Source organism: Camelus dromedarius, chromosome X (genome assembly GCF_036321535.1).
Source record: "Camelus dromedarius isolate mCamDro1 chromosome X, mCamDro1.pat, whole genome shotgun sequence".
In the NCBI taxonomy this organism is placed as follows: domain Eukaryota; kingdom Metazoa; phylum Chordata; class Mammalia; order Artiodactyla; family Camelidae; genus Camelus; species Camelus dromedarius.
The window spans coordinates 98,424,916-98,442,091 of NC_087472.1; the positions used below are offsets into that span (position 1 = coordinate 98,424,916).

Sequence of the window (17,176 nt, forward strand, 5' to 3'; positions counted from 1 at the left end):
CCAAATGCAGATGAGCGTTGAGTGGACTCCATTTCCTAAATGATGTATGTGGGGCCGTGGCAACTGAGTAGCAAAGCTATAAATGGGTCATGGCAAGGTGTAAACATCACATGCTCCTCAGCCTGGACTGAGAGTGACACATGGGAGCTATCTGGTGTGTCACCCTCGCACCAGCCAAGGGGTGCCTTTCCCAATGTAAACTTTTTTTGCTTAGGTACAAAAGGTGTGTGGGGTACCTGGAGAGTGACTTTCAGCAGGGGGCCTCGCATTCCCCATCGTCCTCACAAATGTCCCGGACAGGAGAGCAGGACGCAGGAGAGTGGCTGACAGCTGTTCTCTAGGCAGCAAAGCAGTGCGGCCAGGGACATGGCCCAGCACACTTGCATTCCAATAACCCGACAAACAAGTGTGCTTTACAGCACGGGCAATTTTAGCTCTGGATCCCTTCCCCTTGTTCTCATTTTTAAATTCGAGCCCTGACCCCAGTCTCTGAATTCCCAGATTCCTGTACTGCGGTAACATAAAGGCATTCTGAGAACACGCTGAGTCTCACAAGGGCAAGGACACAGACTCTGTTCCTCTGGGGGTCTGGCAGTCCCGGAAGGACCATCTGTGACCTTTCTCATCAGCAGTGTCCTGAGTCCAGGGTTGCTGGGCCCTCTCGGGTTCTCTCGGGACCCAGGAGGGAGGGAGAGGCTGGAGGAGGGCAGGGTGGTCTGGAGAACGACGACTGCAGTGACTCCTCTGTGCCGTCTGCTGCCTCCTGCCCGGCTCCGGCTAGAAGAGAGATCCAAGTTCACTTTATAGATGAAATGTGGTAACTGTGTCCAGTCAGTAGCTCCTCCAGCCCCACATGAAGCGCCGTTTCCCTGGGGCTAGTATTGCATGAAGAACTGTGTGTTTGCTTTTCCTAAATAATGTGATGATCTCAGTGGCCACGGTGGTCTGGGCAAACTGGATCAAGGTTTCTCTGTGTTTTCAAAACTGTCTTAAAGTCACAGAGGTCCACAAGCTGAACCCAGTCATGAGTGGCATCTTAGGGTTTTTAAACAGTTACTGAAGGATCATGGCAAATGGCTCCCCACGTATTTCTCAGTGTATCTCTAATTCCACCTACTTGAGACGGATTTGTGGTGGTCAAAGTCCCCATCAAGCCCATCATAGAAATGGTTCCCATTTCTGGTTCCAGATGGTGCTTCAGAGTCTGGACAGTTCTTGGAGAGAAACCATACCTCACAGAACATGCTGCAGTGACAATTTGCTATGAATCATCACCCCTTCCATGCTGTTCAGGCAAGCCCAAGGAATGTCTCGGTTTCCAGGGCAGCTTGATATGGGCCTCTTCCTTGGCCAGAGAGATGGGCCGGATGTCACCCAGCACAGTGACCACAGCAGTAAAATGGCTTGAGCACACCCTGGCCATGGTGGGGCTACGGCCGGGGCCAAGGACAGCTGTGACAGCACAGGGGGACGGAGCACATTTCATCAGCGCTGCTGGGTCCTTGCCTCTGCGTCCCCTCGCTCACTCCCGCCGCCTCACATTTCTGGTCCTGTCCTCACTTTTCCAGCGCTCCAACTCACCTGTCCCCAGGCAATGGGATGGAGAAATGAATAGGACATGTTCATCCCTTCAGAGGGTCATGGCCTAGAGGCAGGACAGCTATGGCAGGAAAGAGAGAGGAGAGAGAGGATGCCTAGAGGCAACTAATTACAATGCAGCCTGGGACCTGGAGAATTGCGGGGGTGAGTGGGTTGTAGTCAAAAGTTAGCAGCTGAGAGGGAGAGGCCTGAAGGCTGTCACCCTGTGACACAGGCAGTAAGTGTCCAGCAAACTTGGTGCAGGGTGCGGGAGGGAGAGTGGACAGAGACAGGCCAGCGTGGTGGGCCGGGTGACGCTGTGAAGTTGCTGGTCAACAAGTAAGTTTCACCCAGGAAATCCTGGGCTGGGAAGGAGGTGATATCTTGCTTCTTCCTGGTGAATGCCCTGGACTGAAAATTGAGTTTCTAAAAAAAGAAAAAAAGATGCTACAGAAATAGAAGAGTCCCTGCTAGGCAAAGTGTTATGAGCTGAACTGTGTCCCCCCCAAAACTCATGCACTAAAGTCCTGGCCCCCAGTACCTCAGAACGTAACTGTATTTGAAGATAGAACTTTAAAGGGGTGATTAAGTTAAAACGAGGCCATTAAAGTGGACCCTAATCCAATCTAACTGGTGACCTTATGAGAAGTTTGGACAATAGACAGCAGGGTTGTCTGTGCAGAGGAAAGACCGTGTAATGATACAATGAGAAGGTGGCCGTCTGCAAGCCAAGGAGAGAGGCCTCAGGAGAAAGCAAACCTGCTGATAATCTTGACCTTGGATTTATAGCCTCCAGAAGTATGAGAAAATTTCTGTTCTGTAAACTACCCAGTCTCTGGTATTTTGTTATGACAGCCCTAGGAAACTAAGACACTTGGAAACTCTTCCAGTTAAATTATTCTGAATCGTTAAAAAAAAAAAAGCAGCCTCTGCTGACTTGTGGGCAATGTTTTCAGTTCTGCCATCATTAATACCTTCCTGCCTTCCCCTCTGGTTCCAGAACCATCCAGATCTTCTTTGTCAGTGGCATGGCAGGAGCCCCAGAGTCAGGACACTGGAGTCCAAATCCCAGTTTTTCTATTTACCAGCTATGAGACTTTGAGTTACTCACTTTGCTTTTTGCACCTCAAATGTGTGTCATCTTAACAATGAGTATAATACAACCTGCCTCACAGCGATGCTCTAAGGTTAGATGACACAACAGGCTTTGTAATCTCTAAAAAAATACACAGGAAAGCAAAGCTGCCTAAAAGACCTCTGCTGCAGAATTCCCCTCCAAGCTCACCAGCTACAACTGGGTCCCATGGCTGCTCCGAGCTGTAAGAGAGACCAGGAAACAGAGTATTTGGCTACCAGCCTTGTAGGAGAGAAAAGCAAGGAAGAAGGGGGTTGTGAATGGATATGGGGTAAGCCAAGCTATACTATCTGCCCCAGCAAAGGTGGAGGGGACCCTGGTCTGTGGAGTTTTCTTTCTACAGTCATTGGTAATAAAAAAAAAAAAGAGAGAGCATTCTATTTCTTAGAAAAGATTCAGCCCATTCACATAAGTAAAACAGACAAGAAATGACAGCAAAGAATAATGGAAAACAAATGTGTAAATAAGGCTCAACCATCCTGACATCCCAAGAGCCATTAAAAGAAGTGGCCTCATTATCAATTAGCTATCGCTGCATAAACAACCACCCCCAGGTCCCATGCCTTACAAAGAAAGCACTTATTACACTGGCTGATGCGTCTGTGGCTCAGCTGATTTAGACCGGGCTCACTTATGTATCCACGTCAGCTCCACACGCTACTCACCCTTCTGGGATCTGCAGGCCAGCCTGGGCATACCCTGTCTGCGGCAATGGCAGACGTGCAGGAGAGTCGCCAAGAACATGTGATGCCTCTTGAGGCTTAAGCTCCGAACTGGCACACCATCACTTCTGCCTCATTCCACCGGCCGCAAGTCACATGGCCCAACTCAGGCATGAGGAATCCTACCCTGTCCACAATGGTAGGAAACTGAAAAGCAACAAGGCAATGGGGATGGATCTAGGGAGGGGTGGAGGACTGGAACCATGAAGGCAAATTTCCCACAGGCACCAAAGGTCTTGCAAGTCAGTCTTAAGGTTAGCATTATACTCTAATCCTTCAGATGGAAGCCATCCTAATTTAGCTGGGAATTACTTGAATCCTTAGAGTCAGAGTTGATGGTCGCACCTTCTACTCACTTCACATTCATGGACTCAAGCTGAAGTTTTCCAGTGAAAATGAAGCCTTCAAGTTTGACTCGTGCCTATCAAAATGATTTACAAGCCGTCCCTAAAAACATCTCACAAAAACTAAAGTAACCATTCCTTTGGTTTCTTCTTTGCAGGCTTGATGTGAAGAATTGGAGAGTAAGAGAATGGATTCAAAGGAAAATTGCTCACTAAGAAATTTTATATATTTGTATGAAGATTATGAACCTCCCAAAGGCCTGAGACTCTAGCAGAAAAGTCCTGTTTGTGCATTTCCATCTCTTCCTTCTAGGTGGCTGCACTACTTACGTGCACTTATCTTCAGGTTTGGCAGCTTGCAGAGCAAAGCAGCTCAAGAATTCACCACTTGGAGGGTGTGCTTTTGAGGAGGGATATGATTTTATGGAGAAGGATATTGATTAACAATGATTTTGATGGAAAGTTCTCTAAGCTACTGCCCACACTATTTTGGTCAAATATTTGGAATGTATTTTAGTTCTTCACCTTCTAAATTAATGTCAATAAACTTTTTATGAGGTCAAATAAATATTTGAGTAAATGTAAAATGTGCATCTCAACTAATTAATTTTCATATCTTCAGAGAGCTACATACTCCCCCATGTGGAGAGAGGTGAGATAGAAGCACCAACCAAATTCCACACTGCGTAAGCGGGGCTTCTCATTCTGAATTATCGGGTACCACGGGGGAGACTATGGCTGACTGATCATTGCAAATCAAGTTAAATACTTCCTGAGGAACTGGGTATTGATGATGTTCCTCCTTTGAGGACGACTTTTATGGTGAGTACATTTTACTTCCATGGAGGCTCAGGAATTCCCATTCCCCATGTGGAATTGCATCCATTATAAGGCACAATAAAATAAAGCTGAGAGATCAGAATGAGAGGGTCAGATCATAGCTTAGCTGTCCAACGCAAGACATGTCTCCTGCTGCTAAGATGGAGAGTCTCCGTGCAACAATCATATACCAAAAAAGAATCACCCATGTCCCGCTAGAGTCTTCTGATCTTCCCAGATGTCCGGGCAACTGCAGAGTATGAAGATTTGAGGGACCAGGCTCTCAAGATCATGCAGTTTTAGAGACAAGTGTGTTACCTACCTGGTATGCAGAGATCCCAACACCCTGACTTTTTTCTTCACTTCATTGCTTACCATTTTTAAAAAATCAGATGTATTTTGAAACATCTCAAGCATAAATTAGTCTTCAGCTTTTCTGTTTCGTAGAGACTGGTTTCCAAAAGCAGGGCTATCATTGCACACACGCGACTGGCTGCAGATTCAGCAGTATCTGATGAGTTGAGGTTTTCTTGAAGGGGCACCCATCTGGCTGTGGGTCCCAGACATCTCGCCGGGCTGTGGTTTAGCCTGGTGATCTAAATCTTACGTAGACATACAGGGCAGCAAATATCAAACAGAACAAAATATGCCAGCAAGTCATCTGTCAGCAGAACAGGTCCTCAGTAATAGGGCGTTGTGTTGCCTCATGCCATTCCACTCCTTCCTAATTAGGGTTGTTGGCTAGGATTACAAAATTTACCTTCCTGTTGCCTTTGTTTATATATAAATGATCCATATTCAGTTTCCAAATTTAATTCTGGTTTAATGTTATAAAAAACTTTCTTCATCTTTTAATGCAGTCTCCTAGGTCAAATTTGCAGTACAATACAGACCAGAGTCACTAGATAAATTCAATGCATTTTCTGAGGTATTCACTTAATATGTATTTTATTTGGTTAAGGTGCAAATTCACGGTATGGGACTTAGCAAGTTTCATGTTCTATCATTCATCAGACAGTACATATAATACAGGCAAAGACATTTTATTTTCAATGAAGTTATAATTATAAAAATTGACACGTTTCATGCAAAATGGCTTTCTAAAAACTCATTCATCACATTGAAACAGCCTTATTTATATCGCTCAATAACCAATTATTATGCAGCTTTTTCATGGGGGAAGAAACAAGTTACAAGGAGTTGAAGGTTCATAACGAGAGGGAGGAAAAACTAGCAACCACACCAGTTTGAGCAATTAAAAGCCAGCATAAGGTCCCATGGCGTTTTCAGTGAACATGCCGCAAATGGTCCAACTCGCAGTGACTCTGCTGACAGGTGAGGATGGTTGAGGGCAAACCACTGTACCTCTGCCCACCTCAGCTGGCTGTAAACTGCGGGCAGGCTCTGCCCTGAGTGCTGGAAGGAGCATAGCATCTTCATCCAGAAAATCCCCTTGTGTACCCCCACATCCGTTCCCCAGAATGAGAGTTTCCCGTGTTGTGCTTGAGGCCTGAGCGAAAGGAGGAGGCCCACAGGGTTCAGGACCACGAGGTACACTTGAAAAGCTCCCTTTGGAGGAGAAATCATTGGGAACAAGCCAGGCTCTCCAGAATCATTTCTACCACTCTCTTTTTATGATCTTTCCATTTCGAGAGCACAGATTGCAGAGTAATTAGCTTTGCTTCCAAGGTTACTTCCTGAGTAGCTGAATGACACAGGCGAATTTTTAAAGTGAGGCCCAGGGCACCAGGGATGATAGTTACCCAAATGAACCCCTCATTTTGAACTAGAGCAGTTAGAGGGTTAACATGATGCCTCACGTTATAATTAGGTCCCTAGAAGGAGTGCGCTGGCATGGCCGCACCAGCCCGAGACACTCCCTCTCCTACCTTCTTGGGCTGACCTAGAACTAGGGTCCCCCCCCTCGGAGATAAGGTGTGGAAAGGTTCAGGGGGGATGAAAACAGAGCTCATTTGGATTCAAGACCTACAGGTTGATCAATTAAAACTACTCCCTTTTGAAGGTACGTGGCATTATCCCATTGCTTTGCAATCTAGCTTGAAAGAGAAACTGTATTTAACTTGGTAATTGATGCTCCCTTGGGATTTTAACCTGATGCTGAATATATGCATCAATGTGGTCCACAGCTAGTTCCTTGCCTCACATCCCATTAATGAAATTTCTGTTCTTCTCCAAAGGAGATGATATATTGTCCTAACATTCAGACACGATCGTGTATTCAGTCAACAAGCCAGGCACAGAGCTACCAATCAGGGTAACGCGACCTGCCAGCATGTTGCTGGGTGAAGAAAACCTTTAGAGCTCATACACTGAGTTCATTTTTTCTCTAAGCAAATGACCAAACCGGCTCAGATCCCACACTGAAGGCAAATCATACTGTCAAAAAAATATATGTGCTGATTATAAAAAAGGGGATTCAGCTATAAAATAAGATTACAGCCTTAACAACACCATCACCTAAAGGTGTTCTTCAGAGGAAGAAAAACAACCTCAATTAAGCAATCATTTTCAGATTCTGGGATGCACTTGTCCTCATAACCCTCAACCCTATGCTTGTTTATTAAAGGAGAAAATAACTCCCATAACATTTGACTTAGGTGCAAAATAATTCAGTGCCACCCCCGACAAGGAGAGACCGCACTATCAGATAACAAGTCTCTTTTTTACGACTGGGTGTTGCCCTGGTTCAGTGAGGATATATTCAAGATGGGATTCCAGAGGGAAAGGGGATTCTCCCCTTGGGCTTCAGATGCCTGCCGATGAGCTGCAAGGCAAAAGCCGGTCTGTACTCTGAAATCAAATATTCAAATCTGATCGAGTTGGGCACATCTCGACAAATAGAATGACGGCTCTAGGCTTCTCTGCAAACTCTTCCTGCTCCTTAATATTGCTCACGGATCTATGGTGCAGTAGACAAGACGGGGTCCTGGAGGAATTTCTGTTCAGAAGCATTTTGGAATGCACCAGTGTTCAATCCGCCCACCCACACAAGCCACTCTGCCTTATAGCTAATGGTAGGCTTTGGGTCAAAAAACCCCCTAAAAAACAAAAAACGACCAAAACAAAAACAGGGAAGGTTTTGAGGTTTATTTATAGCTTTGTTTTGCTTTGTTTTATACTGTGTCTCCTGGCTCCAGCCACACACAGAAAGATTCTTGGGCCGAGGCAATTCTCACCCTCCCTCACCCACTTTCAGGGGGCTGGACACCCACCAGGGCATGGACATTTCTGCTCAGTATTGGAAATCAGACCGTTGCCTAGTGTTCTAAAATCATCTGGGTGAATCCAACTTTATTATAATTCCTTTAAAATGACATGTTGCATTTGTTTAAATTTGCAGGCAAGGAAACAGGCATAGTTGTCTCTAGTGATTACTAATAATTGTGCATAAACCAAGATTCCTTAAACACCTAAAAAAAAAACCCACCCCAAACTTATTATTTTCCAAATCTTGACGTCATTGCCAGGCATCATGGTTGTGATGATGATGGCTAAGGATGGGGAGGGTGGCAAACACACACACACACAAACAGGGTGGGGAATTCAGAAGGAGGAAAGAGCCGGAGAGATGTCCTTTAAGGAGAGACCCACTGGGTTCCAAACTCTGTAGTTAGATCCTCATTGACTGTTGGGACTCCACCCCATAGACAACATCTGGATCCCACTTTCCTCATTGCTTGGTTATTTCCCTAGACTTCTCCCAATGTATTTTCTTCACCAGTTTGGGAAAGGAAGTCCCCTCTCTGTGTAGCTCTGGAATCTTCCCATCTGGATAGCTGGACTTTGGCTGCAGATTCTCTACCAAAATGACTGCGGCATTAATCTCCTTGGAGAGCAGACTTCCACCCGAGGCTTTACCAATATCTGCCACCCTGGAGTCCTTCATTCCATTTGGCCCTGGATCTAAACAATAATGCCTATTGCTGGCTGGAAAATAAACCGTGGGAACTGGCATGTTTGTCAATGAGAGGTCATCAGGAACAGCACAGGCAATGGCCTACTGTATCCCCAGACCTTTCGTTTAGAGGCCGAATGGAGGCAATGATCTCTAACAGATGCACCATTAGGCAAGACCTACATCTGAAAGCTTTGTTGATTCAGACACTCAGTAATTAAGTTGTGGGCCAGCGAGCACATTATCTGCAATCAAATATGTCCCCGATCACCGATTAGACGGGCAAACATGTGACCTCATTGTCTCCGCCAAAGGATGATTATGTAACAGTCTCTCGTCCTCGGACAGCATGGTGATTTGCCAACTTTTGATCCCAGTAAATAAGCTGAAATCACTTGCTGTGGTTCTGGGAATCAGATTTTTAGAACAACTGACTGTTCCTCCGGAGGCTCAGTGCATTCAACCTGATTATTGCCATACTGGGAATTCTAGTGACCCAGACCCAAGGTCAGTGGGTCCAAGAGAGGAGGGAGCAGTGAAGAATGGCTCAGGGGTGGCCTGGTGTCATATGAATTTACCCAAGGAGGAAATGAGAGAGGGAGAAGGGAGGAAGGGAGATAAGGAGACAGTGCCTTTGCTCTAGAGCCGAGGTCACCAAAGAAAATTCCATGGCTTCTCTGCAGTCTGGCTGAGCAGGGGAAGCCTATCTGTTTTCATGCACAATTGAACACTCATCATCTATTTTCTTCTGAAGGGTAAGGAGGATGTGCTAGAGAGCTTCTAAGAGCATGTGGCAAAGCCAAGTGAGGACTAAAAGATAATCTGGCTTGGGGTGACCTGAGACCTCTAAATGTCACATAGTCTCAAACACACATGTGACCTGGAATTGCCCTGGGGTGACTCAGGCACCAGCCCTTTCTTAATCCCTTATTTGCTCTCCTTACTCCAGTGAGATTAACACAGCCCCAGCCCCGTGGGGCAGCTTTGAGCCGCCCTCCCTTCTGCTTTTCGCTTTCAGGGGCCAGCACCATGGTTCTGCACAGTTAAGAGCTTGGTTCCTGGACTCAGACAGATCTGCATTTAAACTCTGGATGTTCCATTAGAAAGAGTAACAATCACTTAAAAATCTGCATGTTTTCAAAACCAAACCTACAGCCAAATACGCGATGAACCTCGATCCAGTACAGGGCCAGACACTGCTGGAGGAAACAATACTGCATTCAGTGTCCATTCACTCACACACTTTCAAAATAGAGTTTTGATGAGTACGTTTGAGGGCCACATTGCAGGTTGTATTTGATGAGTATATGGAGAGGGTAAATTATAGAGAAAAATTACCAAAAATAATTTAAAATGAATCTATGTATCTCATGATTTAAGTCATGCTTCAAATCACTGTGATTTATTTTTTTTAATTTTTTGGGGGGGAAGAGGTAATTAGGTTTTTATTTTTTATTTTTTAGTGGAGGTGCTGGAGATTGAACCTAGAACCTTGTGCATGCAAGACAGGCAGTCTACCACTAGGCTATACCCTCCCCACCATCGTGATTTAATTTAAATCCCCCACAATCCAGATTCTTCCAGGGTACTAAGCACATCAACAAGGATTTTTTTTCTTTTAGGTTTGCTTCTGTCTTCATTTCTTTCCCCAGCAGCAGACTCTGAGACAAGGATTTAAGTAAAGGTAGCTTGTCTCGGCAGGGAAGGAAACACCAGCAGGGGCTGGGCAGATGAGATAAGGCAGGGGAGGCAGTTGAAGAGGGAGGCTGTGAAGTCACTTATAACTATGAGTAACTGGAGCTTAATCCTGCAGGGGAAGCTCTGGGAGTCTGAAGAGAACATGCACCCCAGTGTGATCCCAGCTTGAGCGAGGGAGTCAGGGTATTTATGCACCAGCTCGCATCCATCACTGACGGTGGGCTGCCTACTGCACCAGCAGGCAAAGTGCACATTGCCGGTCAGGGAAAGAGCCCCACAAAGGAATGTGGTGTGTGGCAGGCTGGAAACTGGGTCATGTGCTGAAATGTGGGAGCCAAGAGGATATTGGTGAGGCAAAGGGCCTATTATGGCTTCTATGTACAAATGGCAAAAAAATTAAATAAAATTCTTATTGTAGAACACAGACACATTTTCTGCTGAAGATGTGCCTGGCTAAATATACATCATTACTTTAATTCAGGAAGTGAAGCATTCCTGGCATTCTCCTGCTACAAATGAGGGGTAGAACATCTGCTGGATAGGGAAGTGGCATCTTTGTTTTTTCGAAAAGGATAACCATTTTGAGACAATAATGATGATGAAAATACATTAAGAACTAGAAATTCTACAGGACATCCTAAGTCAACTTCACAAATAACCCCACCCCCGCATATTTTCCAAACTACATTTTCATCATAATGATATAGAGATAAAGCCAGAGGGACATCTATCTATCTCTAGTAGATAAATATCGATCTATATAAATATATAAATAAAGATAATATTACACAATGAATGATACTTGGGTCTCCATATACAATTAACATACCAGATTACTAACACCAAGGGCTTGTTTTATTTTTAAAATAGATGTGTCCCTAGAAAAACAGTTGATCAGACCCAGATTTCTCTTTTCTGTAAAAGTAGCATGTTTTCATCTATTAGGATTTTTTGAAAGGTCCAATAAAATATCCTCATGGTTAAACCCCATGGCCCCAAAGCCCCTAGACTGTCAGTCTTGTTTATGTAAGCCGCTGCAAAGCTGTACACGACTTGGGGCTTTAGTATCAGTTCAATAAGAAAGCGTCCTTGAATAAATTGATAAAAAGAGCAAAAGAGAAAGAGGACTCGAACATAATGTGTAATCGATATCAATGATTTGGTAGCCTGCTAGGCTCTGCAGTAAAAATGGCAAATGAGGTAATAGCATCAAGAAGGAACAGGAAATGAAAGCACCAGCAATGGAAATGTGGTTGAGTACAACGTTCTGTGATGTCCTGAGATGCCCTGAGGCTCTAGAGTGGCAACCAAGTCTCTTCGCTTGAGTGGCTTCCCTGCTGCCGTGATTTGGGGGTGATGGGAGCACAGAAAAGGGCACAGGCCATTTCAGCACAGTAAAGTGCAAAAATGTCTTCAAAGTGACAGCGAGTGCTAGATGCCCACCGATACTCATTCTCCCTCCTCTTCCTCAGTAATCAAGCCTCTAAATTGTAACTGGCTGCACAGCTCCTCCTCTTGCAGCCTACAGTGGCCCTATGACTGAATTCTGGCTAAGGGTCATTAGGCAAAAGCAGTGTTTATAATTCATGGTAAGTGTCCCTGAAGAGAAGTCAGTTACTTTTTTCCTTCCACTTTTCCTTTTTGCTTCTAGCTCCAATGCAGATGTAATGGTTGGAGCAGCAGTGGCCGTCTTGGACCATGAGGTAAAAGCTGTGTGTTGTTAGGCACCTCAGTCCATAGAGCCCCCATAGTAGGCTTCAGCTGCCTACATTTCTGAGGGAAGAACACAACACTACTTCCTTGTTCTTTGTGTTTTTGTTACTCATAGTTGAACTTTGTTTCAACTAATAGCTATTCTTCCAGGGACATGAATATGGGATCCTGTGAGTTATCTGCTGGAAGAGATTTTCCTTTCTGACCAGCAACTGTATCCAGTTCTTATTTTTAGAGTTAGGTGCAGTTATTCAGAGTCTCTCCTTGCCTCCACACACAGAAAGGATAGAGCCTTGCCTCCTCGGAGAGTTAGAGCACTGGCACGTGCATGGAGGCAGGCCACGGGAGTAAGGAAAAAAGAGGAGTCAACAGTTTAGAATTTATTTAGAATTCATTCCAGATTGATGGAGGTGGCCTGCCCAGTCTAATGGCAGCAATGCCTGAGGCAAGGCTCAGTACTGGGCAGAGGTACACTGGTGTTCTAACCCAACTTTTCTATGGCATGTTTTTCTGTCATACTCGCCTCTTTCTCTCACTGTCTTTCCAAGCCTGTTTCTCCAGCACTCCCGCTGAAAATGTGAATTATCCAATATCCTTCCAGTGATGAGTCCATCTCTACTGCTTATGATCATAAACCTTGACTCACACAGAAATGGATATCTGAGCGTGTGTTTCAACAAATAGCCTTAGGAAATGGGGATTATCTAAAATGAGTTACTTATCCTAGTTGGGTCTGAAGGCAGTATTAAGGGGTGGGCCTGTGGCAGCCACTGGCAAACCAGCAAATTAATCATTTAGGGTCACAGTAACCTGAAATAACATACTCATGGAGGACTTGCTCCCCCTTGGACTGCCACATCTCCACTGGCAGCATCAAGAGTAAAAAGCCTCACTCTTGAGGTGGAATCATTTCTCTCCTGACAGAGAACAGGCAAGCAGCTCTAGGCCCCCATCTCTCCCACCCTCCCGTGACACACACCCCTTCACCATCATCTGCCTAAGACCACCAGGACTAAACACATCGCATCCTAAATCCCTCCATTCTTCACAAGAAGCCCAGACAACCACATCACACTCATTTTCTGAGCTCCAATCCTGCCTGGCTCTGCATATCCCCTATTCACATCCCATCCTCCAGCTTCCCCCAATTCCTTTGAGGTGCCCTCTGTAACCCACAGTTGATAATCCACAGAACCCCCTGTCTTCAGTCTCTTTTCTGATGACCCCTGAGGACAGGGTCCCCTAATATCGGGCATGTGCTACCAGCAAGCTTTTGCTTTCAACAAAGTGGAAAAACCTATGAGCTGGGAGCTGACACATTACTAAAAATAATTTTTGTTGATAGATCACCATGTAACATTCAGCACATACTTGGAAAGAGTTCCACAAATTGAGTGACATTGGTACGGCAAAATCCCTTCATTCCTGTATACTTATTTATGTGAGCAAGACTTCAGAACTCACATCTATAACAGTGAAAAAATAGGAATACCTTGTTGAATTGTTGCTGAACCCTGCCTCAGTCTAGCAGTAAGTCACATTCATCCATGGATATATGAACTCGTTTTTTTAAAATCAGCTACTTCCATATTACTAAGAAATTCCATTTCAATTTAATTTTGTTTCCATGTTTTATGATTATCAACATTTATATTTCTGTTGTCTTGGTAAATTGTTTTGGTCAATTATTACAAATAATAATTGCAATAATAATTGAGAATATTTTTAACACTTAGAAATTAAAATTTAAAATTCCAGTTGAGATTATATATATATGTGTGTATATATATACACACATACATATAAGCACAAAAATTTGAGGAAATAATTCTTCCATATTTCAAAACTTATCTAATTCAGTAAAGCAGTCATTGTCACTGATGAACGAAAGACGTTCCATTATGTATCTTCATTTTTTTGCTTTCATCTTACTTATTAATGCAAACAGAATTATCAGTCAATATCCATGTGAGAACTACACTCATTAGTTAATGACTCAAGCAACTTCCTGACTGAATTGGATAGTACCCAAGCCTTTATTTGTACTCTGGTTTTGTCAAATCATGGTTGAAATGTGACCACAGGTTAGTAAAACAAACAATAAACAACAACACAACCTCCTCTCAAAAAACCCAACCTTTGAAAAAAATCAATTGCCTATGTAGAATTTATAATAAAGAGCATCATCTATTTTATTATTATTTGTAAAGTATGTGCTAAACTTCCTTTATGTAAGTGAAATTTGTAATGAATTTTTTTTTCAGAGAGCTGCTTAAACCCTACCAGCATACCACTGCCGCCAGCCCAGGTGGGGCTGAAGATAATGGGGCCATGAAGGAGTGATGGAGGAAGGAAGTCGTAAATACCTCATCATACGGGGCAGAAACAAGGACCATAGCCTCTACCCAGATTCTCTTCCTCACTGTGCCGTGTATTTACACATTCTAAGTGATCGTCCTTTCTTTCCTTTTCCTTTACTTCACTATTGCACACAGAGTGTGTTGGTGGTTGAGAAGGGATTATGACACATAGGTATCCCTCAGATGACCTGGGTGAGGGCTAGAAGAAGTAATTGATGAATTAGGTTTGTAGGGTTTTTTTTTTTGGAAATAGAGTAGGTTGCATTATTTGAAGTGGAAGCATTTAAAGACTCTCGAGAAGATGAGTCTTCTGGAGTACTGGACAGCCAGAGGGGTGGAGAGCTCTGTCCACCATGCATACTTTTCTCTGGGGAATTGGCCCACAGTTTAATCTTGGAGGGAAGAATAGTCATGCCTCCTACTGAGGAGACTAAAATATGTGCTTTTCCTGACCCTTGATGGCTGGAAACTTTTTTGCGTGTTATCTAAGCTGAGAAAAATTCAATCATTCCACTTGGGGTTTTGGATCTGGAGATAACAGGCAACAGTTTAGAACTCTGCAGCTGTAGCCACAGTAGCCAGCCTCCAGAGCGACAGTCAGTGGGGTGTGGGGCAACACTGGCGGTTCAGAGGTGGCTCCTTTACTGACTCTTCCTATGATGTAATTTTAGTAGTGGATCCAACTGCTTGGCTCCCTTTGTTTAACTGCACATTTTCAGAGCCAATTCTCTAGACCTTCCTGTTAATTCTGTGAGCTAGTCAATAAATTTTTGCAGTAAATGCATTTTCTGCTTAAGGTAGGTAGAGTTGGTTTCTATTGTTGGAGTTCATAAAAAATGCCCAGAAGGAAGCCTTTTAAAGGATCATGCCACGATTCTAAAATGCAGGCATTTCCTAGTGAGATCTCTGGTTAGAAATCTGTTGCTGGGAAATTGAGAAGAGCATACAGGCTATGGATGTGCCTGGTTGTTTAGCATAACACCCATGGGAAACAACCAAGATAAATGGCTCAAAAGTCCTGACTGTTCTCATAGGTCTGTTATAGGAGAAAACTGTCTTGATGATAGTTAAACCTTTTTTCCAAATATGCATTTTGTCTTGAACCTTTTTTTGCAAAAGTCATAGCTCTGTGTCATCTTTTAACAACATGGCTGGCCAGGCATAATTATTTCTGACGCCTATCAGCATTTCCCTTTATTGTGTTTAGGAACTTTGTAGAAAGGAACATCATCTAATTTGTCACCATCACAACTCATCTTTGGCAAGTCAACTGTCAGGCTAAATATTCCAGGAGTAAACTCACCACCAAAACTTGCCAGGTTTCTCATCTCTCAACTTGCGGTTTGTGTTAAACAATTTTAGCGACATTGACTCTGATTGTCGGCTGGCCTGAATTCTTTCCAGGAGCCTCTGGAGAAGAATCCACTTCCAGTAGTATTCAGGTTGTTGGAAGCATCCAGTTTCTTGCAGTTACAGGGTTGAGGCCCCCATATCCTTGCTGGTAGTCACCCAACAACCTCTCTTATTGTTTATTCCAGTGACGGTGCAGCATCTTTTCTGTCTCCAGCCAGAAAAAGCTTCTCTGCTTTTAAGGAGTCATGTGATTTGATTGGACCTACCCAGGTAGTCCAGGATCATCTCCCTGTTTTAAAGACTATAGCCTTCATGGCATCCGCAGAGCCCCTTTGGCCATATAAGATAACATACTCACAGGTTCCAGGGATTGGGACATGGAAATTTTTGGGGGGGACATTCTGCTTATCACAGCAATCCCCTGTCAGTCTTGGCCAAACAGCCAAACAACTCAATCAAAAATGGGCAGAAGACACAAATAGACATTCTTCCAAAGAAGACATACATATATGGCAAATAAGCCCATGAAAAGATGATCATCGTCACTAATTATCAGAGAGATGCAAATCAAAACCACCATGAGGTATCATCTCACACCAGTCAGAATGACCACTATCAAAAAGTCTACAAGTAATAAATGCTGGGGAGGGTGTGGAAAAAAAGGAACCCTCCTACCCTGTTGGTGGGAATGTAATTTGGTGCAGTCACTATGGAGGACAGTTTGGAGGTTCCTTAAAAAACTAAAAATAGACTTACCATATGATCCAGCAATCCTACTCTTGGGCATATATCCAGAGGGAACTCTAATTTGAAAAGACACATGCAGCACAATGTTCACAGCGGCACTATTTACAATAGCCAAGACATGGTAGCAACCTAACTGTCCATGCACAGATGACTGGATAAAGAAGCGGTGGTATATATGTACAATGGAGTACTACTCAGTCATAAAAAAGAATGAAATAGTGCCATTTGTAGCAACATGGAGCAATGAAGAATGAAGTCAGTCAGACAGAGAAAGACAAACATACTGTTTCTATGTGGAATCTAAAAAAATGATACAAATGAACTTAATTACAGAAACAGACTCACAGACATAGAAAAGAAAATATGGTTACCTAAGGAGAAAGGGCGGGGGGATAAATTAGGAGTTTGGGATTAACATATACACACTATCATATGTAAAATAGATAACCAACAAGGTCTTTCTATATAGCACAAGGAACTATACTGAATATTTTGTAATAACCTATAATGGAAAAGAACCTAAAGAAGCATATGTACATATACATACATATACATATATATACCTGAATCACTTTGCTATACATCTGAAACTAACACAACACTTTAAATCAACTATACTTCAACAACAAAACAGATACACACACCCAATGTTCACAGCAGCACCACTTACAATAGCCAAGACTTGCAAACAACCCAAGTGCCCATCAGCAGACGACTGGCTTAAGGAGATGTGATATATATATTATATATATACACAATTGAGTATTACTCAGGGGGCGGAGGGTGGGTAG

General features: G+C 43.7%; 1 protein-coding gene across 1 annotated transcript in view; it reads left to right on the forward strand.

The window, feature by feature from the left end:
* The window catches only part of SMPX (small muscle protein X-linked), a 49,409-nt gene extending 45,043 nt beyond the window's left edge, over positions 1 to 4,366 (forward strand). Inside the window, exon 5 of the mRNA XM_010987445.3 lies at positions 3,938 to 4,366. The gene's annotated coding sequence lies outside the window, so the exon portion shown is untranslated. The remainder of the gene's footprint in view (positions 1 to 3,937) is intronic.
* The last annotated feature ends 12,810 nt before the right edge of the window (positions 4,367 to 17,176 follow it).